An 11,342-nucleotide genomic window follows, 5' to 3' on the forward strand; every position below is an offset into this window, starting at 1 on the left:
CAACACCACCGCTTTCGGAGAACCCACCATCGAATATGTAGGAAGAAAAATGGGGAGAGCCACAACAACCTCCACCACCGGGCAATGACGTCGTCCTTCGCTGCTTCTTGATTGGGTTTGGGGATAAGGACTGCTTCTTCCTCCACCACTAGCGAAATCGTGGAGGCTCGAGGCCACGTTCTAAGGGCCACCAGCAGGAAGGACCGCCGAAGCAAGGTCTGCACCGCCAAAGGCCCCAGGGACCACCCCGTCCGGCTCTCCGCCCACACCGCCATTCAATTCTACGACGTGCAAGACCGGCTTGAATACGACTAGCCCAACATGGCCGTCGATTGACTCATCAAGAAAGCCAAGGCCGCAATAGACGAGCTGTTGCCGTGGAACCCGAACTCAATTTCTATTCAGACAACATCTTCTCCGACGGTGTCGATATCCGCCGCGCAGGACACACAGAACGTGAGCCTCCATTTCTCGATGGTGGAGGCTCCGAGTTCTTTGTTTGCTATTCGGCGAGGAGCAATGGTGGGCAGAAGCAGAGTGGCGGAGTTGGTGAATCAGAACAGCTCGAATTTTCTGTAGGTGAGGATGCTGTGGAGGCCGAAGTTAATGTTAATCTTTGTCTGCCTACAATTGCCTCTGATCGAAGTTGGGCTAGAGGCCGAAGTTGTAGGCTAGACCGGTGAAGTTGCAATGGTGGGCAGCAGCGGAGTGGCGGAGCTAGTGAATCAGAACAACTTGAATTTTCTGTAGGTGAGGATGGTGTGGAGGCCGAAGTTAATGTTAATCTTTGTCTGCCTACAATTGCCTCTGATCAAAGTTGGGCTAGAGGCCGAAGTTGTCAGCTAGACCGGTGAAGTTGCAGGTGAGGATGGTGTGGAGGTGGTGTTGCATGTCGGGAACGACGGAGAGGATGGCGGGGTGGGATTGGAGCTGTGATTTGAGAGTGGAGGGCTGGCGGGGTCTGTGTTTCTGATCAATGGTGTATAAAAGGGGGTTGGAGGAGAGAACAAGAGTGGTGGTGGCTAAGTCGTCGGCGGCGGGGATGAACTAGGAGTGAGCGGCGAAGCCTCAATGCACAATTTCAATTTGCTGTAAGATTTGAAGTGGGAGGAACCACAGGCATCTGCGGTGCATGAAGGTGGATTGAGATGCAACAGCGGTGTTTGATCGGCGATCGGCAGTGGGAATCGGCCAAGCAAGATGATTTGAATCTTCATGATTCAAATCAGGGGAAGAAGAAAACAAAAAAGAAGAAGAAAGAAAGAAAGAAAGAAAGAAGAAGAATAAAGAAAGAAAGAAAGAAAAGAAAAAAATAATAATTTGAGGGTAAATCGGTCCTTTTGTCTTCATCAAGTTACTCAAATGCAAAATTTAACGGCTCAGTAACGGAAATTGGTCGTAGGTACGATGTTGATACGAAAAAATGAGTACAGGTATCACATTGATAACTTTGTAAGTTCAGGTATCATTATGAAAGTCTCCTAAGTGTCCAGATACCGTTAGTGAATTTTTTCCTAAAACAAACTGAGGGCAGAATGTCTTTTTTGCCCTCATTTTTAGGCTCACGTGCTCATAGTTGGCGGAGACGTGACGGAAGTTCGCCAGAGGTACGACGATAATACGAAAAGTAAAGTCTAGGTATCACATTGATAACATTCATAGTTTAGGTATCATTCTGAAAGTCACCAAATTGTCCAGACACCATTGGTGAATTTTTCCCAAAAAAAAAATGCACCAATTATGATCTTGTCTTGCATTTTAAATGTATTATACAATAAATTTACAAGTTTAAAATACATTCATAAGAAACTATACACTACTAGAAGTGATACTCTTGTAAGCTTCGTCAGTGATTCACAGGGTTCCTTAGACAGTCCCTTTGCAGCTTCTTGACCTGCAATTTTACAAACACAACTCTTTTAACTCATTGCTCAAGAACCAAAGGCTGGCAAAGCACTAAACAGAAGCATATCCACATTCATCCAGGGAGATAAAAAGTTATGCAATTTTAAATGACTGCATCGCTCTGATCTTTTCATACTAACGTGGATTATAATTTACGATGATCCAAAACTATGTAGGCAAGCATACCTTATCAAACACAGGGGAGAACTTCTTAGCGGACTCCAAACACATATCTTCAGATTTCATTATTACTTCTAACTGTAAAGTAACAAAAATTAAATCATCACAAAGTATTAATAGCAATAAGCATTACATTAGCAACCATGAAAAAAGTTGGGTCTAGGTTTCCAGCATTATACTAACTTTAACACTATCCTAACTCCAGACCAAGAAAACTCTTAACACTGAACATAACATTAATTCATATGTGGATAAATACTTATTGAAAAGACTAGAGATGGAAAGTAACATTTGACACACGCCGGGTACAAGTTAGATGAAAACACTGATAGATAACTACACATAGAGACTGTCCTAAAAGCTTGCAAAATGAATAGACTTCAGTTAAATTTCCACTTGATGTTTCTCTTAAACTACAAGTTCTCTCAAAGGTTTGTAAAGTAAATTAAAGAAATGAAGCATGTCCAAGCAAAGCTGTGCCTCTAAAAAAAGCTGAGAAAGGAGGGACATTTTACAGTTAACCAAGTTCAGTGATGCAAAAAAGAATTATATTGGTTAAATAAGTGCATGCAAGTATTAGTTAGAAGGACTGAAATCCAGACCTCTTCATCGATGTCTAATAGGTAATACTTTAGCAGTCCTTTCCATTTTGTATTTACCTTGGTAGTAGCTTGGACCAATTCACCTAAGGAAAGAACTAAGCATTATTTGTCATACATGAGAAGAAACAACATAGATTTAGTGAATAGAAGCAACATCCACATTTTCAAATAGCGACAGACAAATAAAAGAATATAATTGTAAATTAAGACTTGTAAAACAAACTTATGAAACCTTGGACACTTCATGGATGCAATATCTTGAATACCAGAATCAAAAACCAAGTTTCCAAAAAATAAATATAAAAAACAGCGAGTAATTACGAATGCATTGGCTGCATCCCCAAGTAGTAACCTTGCAGCTTCATCATAAGAAAGAATGTTTGAAATTGTAAGGAAAGTACTGAAGTGAGCATTGCTCTTCAATTAACCAAGTAATCTACATACCAAGGTAGCTTAGTAATGGTTTTACTTCACTCCCGTTCATATATATGAGCCTTGTATATCTAATAATACACCTACCCATTAGTTGTCACTACTACATGTTCCTGGTAATAAAATCAATACACTTAGTTGGTGTTTTGAGCTACTAGTCAACATCAAGAAAGAAGCATCGGAAGACACTTACACCAAGCATGGTAGCCGTATTTGGGTGGAACCTTTTGCCATTCCCCCAAGTCTTATGCTTGTCCCTCCAATCGGATGAATTGATCAGTTTGTATTAGGATCTGACTGGTATCTAAAACCAGAATCATGATTACACCTGTAAAAAGAGGTAACAACAATATCATTATTACCATAACAACAACAACAACAACAACAAAAAAAAATTTGACAAAATTGAACCAGAATCCTTATTCCACAATTAATAGAATAATCCTTTAACTTACTTTTGGATTGGGATTGCCATGGGAAGCATTGAAGTTCTCTTTCAGACCCTCTACCTATTATACCATCAACACCAAAATCAAAATCAGTTCCACATTTCCGAGACAATTTTTTTTTTTTTTAAAGAACTAATAGTTCAGATCTGAATCAAGCAAATCAAAACTTCAATTTTCCTAATCCTAAATCAAATAACACCCAAATTTCTCAAAATTGCATCAGATTTAAACATTCAAGATCTGCAACATGCAAGCTTAAAGATTGAAGCTTTAAAAGCCATAGAGAGAAGATCAACAAGTTGGTGGAAACAGAAGCTAATTTACATATCCAGTCGAAGACGAAGAGCCCATGCAATCCAAATTTTGGTTTCAGATCGGATGCTTCTTCTTTACTTTCTTCCTCTCCTCCGAACTTCGTTGGCTAAGAACCCTAGCTAACTCCACCCAGAGGAAGAAATTCGTAAGCAGAGGAAATAAAATTGAATAATTGAATAGACAACAAAAAGACTTGCTGAGAATCAGATCCCAGTGGCCATCAATTTGGTGGTTCAGATGGAGATGAGATGGAGAAGAAAAAACTCGAAAAAGGGAGAGATTGAGAGAAGGGTTTCTCTTTCCTATATATAAATATATTGTTTAAGTAAAATAGATTTGAGAGAGAATTGTAGAGAGAGATGTGTATATTATTATTGAGAATAGTAGCCCTATATATAGGGATTACAAAGTACTAGTTCTAATGTTACAAGGAATACCAATCCGTGTAAGATTGGGAAATCTAGAACCTTCTCTCCTATTGCTACTCCTAGTTTGATAAGGCACACTAAATCAATATTCCTTCAACACTCCCCCTTGTGCCGCTTCAAACTTGGTGGTGACGCTTCGTCCGTTGCCTCGTTAAAAACCTTGACAGGTAACAAAAACCCTGTGGGATAAAAATAACCCTGGTCGAAGGACAAAAAGAGCACAACACGTCCTTCACTCTTCGAGATCGAACATGTAGACATCATAACTCCCCCTGATGTCGATATCTCCCCCTGATTGCTACAATCGTGGGAGTTCGGATAACTTTCTCAATCCGATGCTCTTCACATGTTTCTCGAAGGTGGATTTAGGTAACGACTTAGTGAATAAGTCCGCTACATTATCCTCTGATCGGATTTGATTCACTTCAATCTTTAGAAGTGATTGTTGTTGCTGATTATAAAAGAACTTAGGCGATATATGCTTGGTGTTGTCGCCCTTGATGAAACCTAACTTCATTTGTTCAATACAAGCTGCATTATCCTCATAAATGCATGTAGGTTCATCTGTGGTAGACTTCAAACCACAACTTCCTTGAATATGTCGAATCACAGACCTTAGCCATATACATTCTCGTACGGCTTCATGTAGAGCAATAATCTCTGCATGATTTGAGGAAGTAGCAACAAGGGTCTGCTTTGTAGACCTCTAAGATATCGCAGTGCTTCCCATGGTAAAGACATAACCCGTTTGGGAGCGACCTTTGTGAGGGTCAGAGAGGTACCCTGCATCAGCAAATCCCATCAAAACATCATTGTCGTTTTGATGGAGGGGAGTAGGGTGAGGCCGACCACCCTTGGTGTTGGTGGCGGCGTCGGCGGCAATATGGCCGGCCACTTTGTCATGGTGGACGGTGGCTCCATGCCTAATGGGGTCCGATCCCATTCTTCCGTCATTCCTCTTCTCTCTGTAGGGATAAAATAGGCCCATATCAATCGTACCTCCTAGGTATCGAAAGATTGTCTTTACACCAATCCAATGGAGGCGTGTTGGCGCGGAGCTATGTCGAGCTAACAAGTTCACTGCGAATGAGATATCCGGTCTTGTGCATTGAGCTAAGTACAATAATGCGCCTATTGCACTCAAATAGGGCACTTCGGCCTCTAATGGTTCTTCGTCCTCATCCTTTGGACGAAGCGGATCTTTTCCGGGCTCAAGACTACTACCAATCATGGGAGTACTCACAGGCTTTGCTTTATCTTCATTAAAGCGCCTTAGGATTTTCTGAGTATATGCAGACTGATGGATCAAAATCCCATCACTACGGTGCTCGAGTTCTAAACCGAGACAAAACCGTGTTTTCCCAAGATCTTTCATCTCAAATTCGGATTTCAAGTATTTAGCAGTTTCCTTCAACTCATCTAGAGTTCCAATTAGGTTCATGTCATCGACATAAACTGCTACGATTGCAAATCCGGAACTTGTTCTCTTAATGAACACGCATGGGCATATTTCATTGTTAATATATCCCTTCCCAATCAAGTAGTCACTTAGACGGTTATACCACATCCGTCCGGATTGTTTTAATCCATATAGTGAGCGTTTTAATCTTATTGAAAACGCGCTCCGTGGTTTAGAGCCACTTGATTTGGGTAATTGAAGTCCATCTGGAACCTTCATATATTTCTCTGAATCTAGATCCCCATAGAGATATGCTGTAACCATATCCATAAGCTGCATGTCAAGTTTTTCAGAAACTACCAAACTGACAAGGTAGCGGAACGTTATAACGTCCATTACCGGAGAATATGTCTCCTCGTAGTCGATTCTAGGGCGTTGTGAGAAACCTTGCGCCACAAGGCGGGCTTTATATCTTACCACCTCATTTTTCTCATTACGTTTTCTAACAAAGACCCATTTATGGCCAACAGGCTTTACACTTGGGGGTGTCTGCGTTACAGGCCCAAATACCTGTCTCTTTGTTAGTGAATCCAATTCAACCTGGATCACATCTTTCCATTTAGGCCAATCTGCTCTTCGTTGACATTCTTCAACAGAGCGAGGTTCGATATCATCATATTCTATAATTCCTTTTGCAATATGATATGCAAATGCATCATCAATCGCCATAGAATTTCTATCCATCATCTCATGTACACTAGTGTAATTTATGGAGATTTCTCTATTCTCTGGAGTTGGTTCTGACATTGGAGCGTCCCCCAATGATGTCTCTTGGACATAACCATAATCCGGAATATTCTCATGAGATGGATTATTCACATTGATGATTAATGGATTATTTTGTGCCAAACTCGCTTTCTTTCTTGGGCGAGAATCCATCGAACCTATGGGCCTCCCGCGCTTCCTGGCAGGAGCCGTGGGCCTAGCCATAGAGTCACCATCATTGAGAGATGGGACGTTGGCGCCATGCTCATGCATTCTTGAGTTGGTGTCATGTCCTCTACTTTTAGGGACATCAATCCTTGCAGGCACGTTTGCAGCAGGTATGTGTGATCTCGTCACTTTAGCGATATCAGAAAACGCATCAGGCATCAATTCTGCTACGTTCTGAAGATCGAGAATTCTCCGCACTTCAATTTCGGACTGTGCGGTTCGGGGATCAAGATGAGACAGAGTGGGGACAGACCACGACAATTCCTGTCGTTCCAGTTGAACATTGATGTTCTTACCTCCCCCTAACGACGGGAAGACTGTCTCATCGAAGTGACAATCCGCAAATCTAGCGGTAAAGAGATCGCCTGTCAAGGGTTCTATGTAACGGATAATCATTGGAGAATCATATCCAACATAAATGCCTAATCGTCTTTGAGGACCCATTTTGGTGCGCTGTGGTGGCGCAATTGGCACATAAACTGCACACCCAAATATGCGTAAGTGTGAGACATGAGGCTCATACCCAGTCACCATCTAGGACGCAGAAAAGGGTTGAGTGGCAGTGGGCCTCAGACGAATAAGCACAGCTGCATGCAATATTGCATAGCCCCAAGCAGAAATAGGAAGATTGGTGCGCATTACCAATGCCCTAGCGACCATTTGTAGTCGTTTAATGGTGGCTTCTGTGAGACCATTTTGGGTGTGAACATGAGGAACAGGATGTTCAACATCAATCCCAATGGATATGCAATAATCATCAAAAGTCTTTGATGTAAACTCTCCAGCATTGTCTAATCTTATAGACTTAATAGGATGATCAGGGTGGTGAGCCCTTAACTTAATTATTTGTGCTAGGAGTTTAGCAAATGCAGCGTTCCTTGTGGACAATAGCATGACATGTGACCAGCGTGTCGATGCATCAACCAATACCATAAAATATCGAAATGGTCCGCATGATGGTTGAATAGGTCCACAAATATCACCTTGGATTCTTTGCAAGAATGGTATATTTTCTTTGGTGTCCTTTGCATAGGATGGTCTCGATCCTAACTTTGCTAAAGAGCAGGCTTTGCAGAACGAATGATGGGCTTTAGAAACAACCAATGAGGATTTTGGTTGAGCCACAAAATCACAAGTGACTTGAGAAGTAAAAGTTGGAGACAAAGGAGCCTTGGTGGCGTCAATGCCACCCTGAGGCCGCAGGGGGAAGGCGGCGCCGGCCAAGTATGGCCGGATTTGGGGGTGAACGGCGCCGTGAGGCGCAGGGGCTCCTTCGGTGTCCAAAAACCGAGTTTTACTTCTTGTCGTTCTGAAAAAGGGATGTCCGTGTGAAGTCTTTAATATACGGATCATCATGTCACGACCTGGGTGTCCCAAACGGTCGTGCCAAAGCCTATATGTGTCAGAATCCCATAAATCATCTCTCATGACATGGTTGGATTCAATGACTCGAATAGTGGTTGCATACAACTCACTAGATCGACACATAAGTTTCTCTAATACTCAGTTATTTCCGTAGTCATTAGAGGTGATGCAAAGGAACTCTTGTCCATTCTCACAATGTGTTTCCACATGAAAACCATTGGCTCTTATATCATTGAAGTAATAAAGTTCGAAAAATATGTCTACGACTTGAGATAAAATAAATCGATACTTTATTAATAATAGCCAATGATTACACCAAAGTTTCGTGACCAAAATCTAATCCAACATAAAAATCAAACCGTAGACAAATCGTAGTTACTCAATCCGTTCGGTAATTTCAATTTAGTTGTGACCAGGTAAGGTAAGGCGAGATTTTGGTGGAGCGTTGCTCACTTTTAAAACCGTTCTCTCAGATCAAACCTTGCCTAGACATCACAAGTACTCTTGAGTACGCCTAGAGGGAAAAAGTTAATACAACAAGTCATTTTATTGATTTAAGGCATAATTGCCATTACATGATTCTCGGAAATAATAAAGACTATTCTAAAAATAAAAATCTGCGGCATTTTATCTTCATCGCCAGATTTAAAGTCTTTGTGAACTCGATGTCTTGATCACCATGATGCGACTACCTCCGTAGGTATATTGCAAATTCAGGTCCATTGATCAGACGTTCCATATCAGAAATAGACACCATAAAGAGGATTCTCCCTTGATTGAGGTGCATTGGCGCAATATGCATAGTCCCTAGGACTGGTGGCGTTGGAAAGTGGTGCCCATGGCCAACGTTGGCTCCATGGTTTCCAACCCTATGTCCCTCAAAATCACGCCTCCTACGGTCGTGTGATTGTCGCCTTGTGCGATTACCTTCTTGAGCATTCCGATCGTATGGATCATGACGTCGATGGCGACTTTCTCTAGCCATAGGACGATGCTCTTGATAGCTATCTTGAAGCCTATCAAATCTTCTTTGCACAAGTTCATTGCCATGTCCTTCAGTAGTGGCCATAGCTTCAATAAGCTGTTGAAAACTTGTGATCCGTCTTGCATTTACATGAGTCCGGAGTAAGTCAGAGGACCTCATAGCATAGACGGGGAAGGTAATGAGGGTTTTCTCAATCAATTGGTCTTCTGTGATTGTTTTTCCACAGAGACGCATCCGAATAAAATTGCATGATAGTGTCAAATTCAGAGAAGCGAAGATCTTTCCATTCTGCTTCTGTATTCGGAAGTATGGAGTCACGAACATTGCCATATCGTTCGCGAAGCGCATGCCAAAGCTTTATGGCGCTATCCTCATTTATGAACTCAAATTGTAGGTCACTATCCATGTGACGTTTCATGAAGGCAAGTGCCTTGGAATTATCTTTCTCAGTTTGAGGGTCTGGAGCTGTTTCTATAGGACAAAGCTCTTGGATTGTATGCAATAAATCACGGGCAATAAGGTGGATCTCGACATCAGTGACCCAAATTAAGTACCTTTTGCCTGCATAATCCAATGGAACAAAATCGAGTTTGTTCATGTTTGACATCCTGAAAGATGAAACAAGAACAAGTTAGTTTCGGAGTCAATGCTTCCACGAAAACTAATATAAATAAGATTTCCGAACTATGCTACCAAGAAATCGATTTCCAAGAATAATTGAATTAGACCGAAACAATGATGTTTGAATGGTTAAAATAGATGCTCACGAACGCTCTTAGTCTGTAGCATACGAACGCTCTTAGTTCGTTAAATCGATGCTTACGGACGCTCTTAGTCCGAAGTCTTACGAACACTCTTAGTTCGTTAATTGCGTGAATCCCCACGATTCCGCTTTTCAAGAATTGAACTCACGTTATAAGAAAGGTGGGATGAAGAAGAAGGGAGGTTTTTAAGTCCCCGAGAAAAGAAGAAATATATAAATTTCAAAATCTAGGAACTTCAAAACTTACTCATTTGGATACTTACTTGTTGGTATTGGGATTTGAATCACGCGCGTGTCGATGCAGGCGTGATGGAGCGAAGCAGTCCGAGTAGAGGCGTGCAGCAGTGAGTTATATGTGCAGCAGGGGCTGCAGGAGGATGCTGGGCCGAGAGGTGCAGTAAGGCTGCAGGGGTGGCAGCTGCTAGACGCAAAGCTGCAGGCGCACGGGCGCGTAGGAGGTAGCAGCGAGCGCAATAGGTGCTGCAGGGAGCAGCAGACGTGCGGCAGAGCTGTAGAGGGCAGCAGGCAGCGACGCAGGGGCGTGTGGCTGCAGGTGCAGCGCGCAGGGCAGCAGGGGCTGCTGTGATGTGGTAGGGCTAGCTCGGGCCAGGTGGCTTCGGCAGATTTTGGTGAAGAGGGTTGATTGGGTTTTGTTTTTGGTTTTTGCTTTGTGGCTAGAGTCGTGCTGATAACGTGTTTAAGTAAAATAGATTCGAGAGAGAATTGTAGAGAGAGATGTGTATATTATTATTGAGAATAGTAGCCCTATATATAGGGATTACAAAGTACTAGTTCTAATGTTACAAGGAATACCAATCCGTGTAAAATTGGGAAATCTAGAACCTTCTCTCCTATTGCTACTCCTAGTTTGATAAGGCACACTAAATCAATATTCCTTCAACATATATGTATTTAATTGATACACAGACACATGAGATAGAGTTTCCACTGTAAACCGAGCCTTGAGCAATAAAATAAATATTTTATTATTTATTTTACCCAATTTGTTTTTCTTTTCTCAAGTAAAAATTCAGTCCCCACTGTTAACAGTGACAACAAAAAATAACCCACCCAAGATTATTATCAGTGTCATACTGTTTCAGATGCACACTGAAGATTTGCAGTGGCTGTAAGTTAGTCCCTAATGGGGAAATTTCTAGTAGTGGTTTAGAGAGTTCGGAGTTGGGACTATCCATTAACTTACGAACGTTCTCAAGCCTATCCAAATTTCATGAAGGGTTGAACCGTTGAAGGTAAGCATTCTTGAAAGCATCTTATATGGTTTTTCAGCTGCGTTTATTCAAATTTGGAATTGTACATATTGAAGGTACTTGAGTTTCTTGGAACAAGATCGATTAGAGTTGTAGTTATGGACTCGTCCGCTTAAATTCTCATTGGATTAGTTTTCTGTTCTCTCTTATCACAAGGTGAGAGCTTTTTCCTTTGGATTAAGGATAGGTAATTTTCTTTTGTTTTGAATGCTCAGCCTTCAGTCGAAATAGAGAAATATTGTTGCAGTTCTGAAG

General features: G+C 41.7%; 1 long non-coding RNA gene across 4 annotated transcripts; it reads right to left on the reverse strand.

Annotated features, from left to right (window-relative positions):
- Positions 1-1,714: 1,714 nt before the first annotated feature.
- Positions 1,715-4,173, reverse strand: LOC133717620 (uncharacterized). 4 transcript variants are annotated; one of them, XR_009849819.1, is made up of 6 exons: positions 3,893-4,173; positions 3,575-3,628; positions 3,313-3,447; positions 2,688-2,782; positions 2,092-2,163; positions 1,715-1,894 (listed from the first exon to the last, which is right to left on the reverse strand). It is a non-coding gene; the product is annotated as an uncharacterized LOC133717620 (long non-coding RNA). The 4 variants fall into 4 exon arrangements; XR_009849818.1 differs by having other exon boundaries at positions 2,688-3,232; XR_009849817.1 differs by having other exon boundaries at positions 1,717-1,894; positions 2,688-2,770.
- Positions 4,174-11,342: the final 7,169 nt, after the last annotated feature.

The sequence above is a fragment of the Rosa rugosa genome, chromosome 6, assembly GCF_958449725.1.
Source record: "Rosa rugosa chromosome 6, drRosRugo1.1, whole genome shotgun sequence".
NCBI lineage: Eukaryota > Viridiplantae > Streptophyta > Magnoliopsida > Rosales > Rosaceae > Rosa > Rosa rugosa.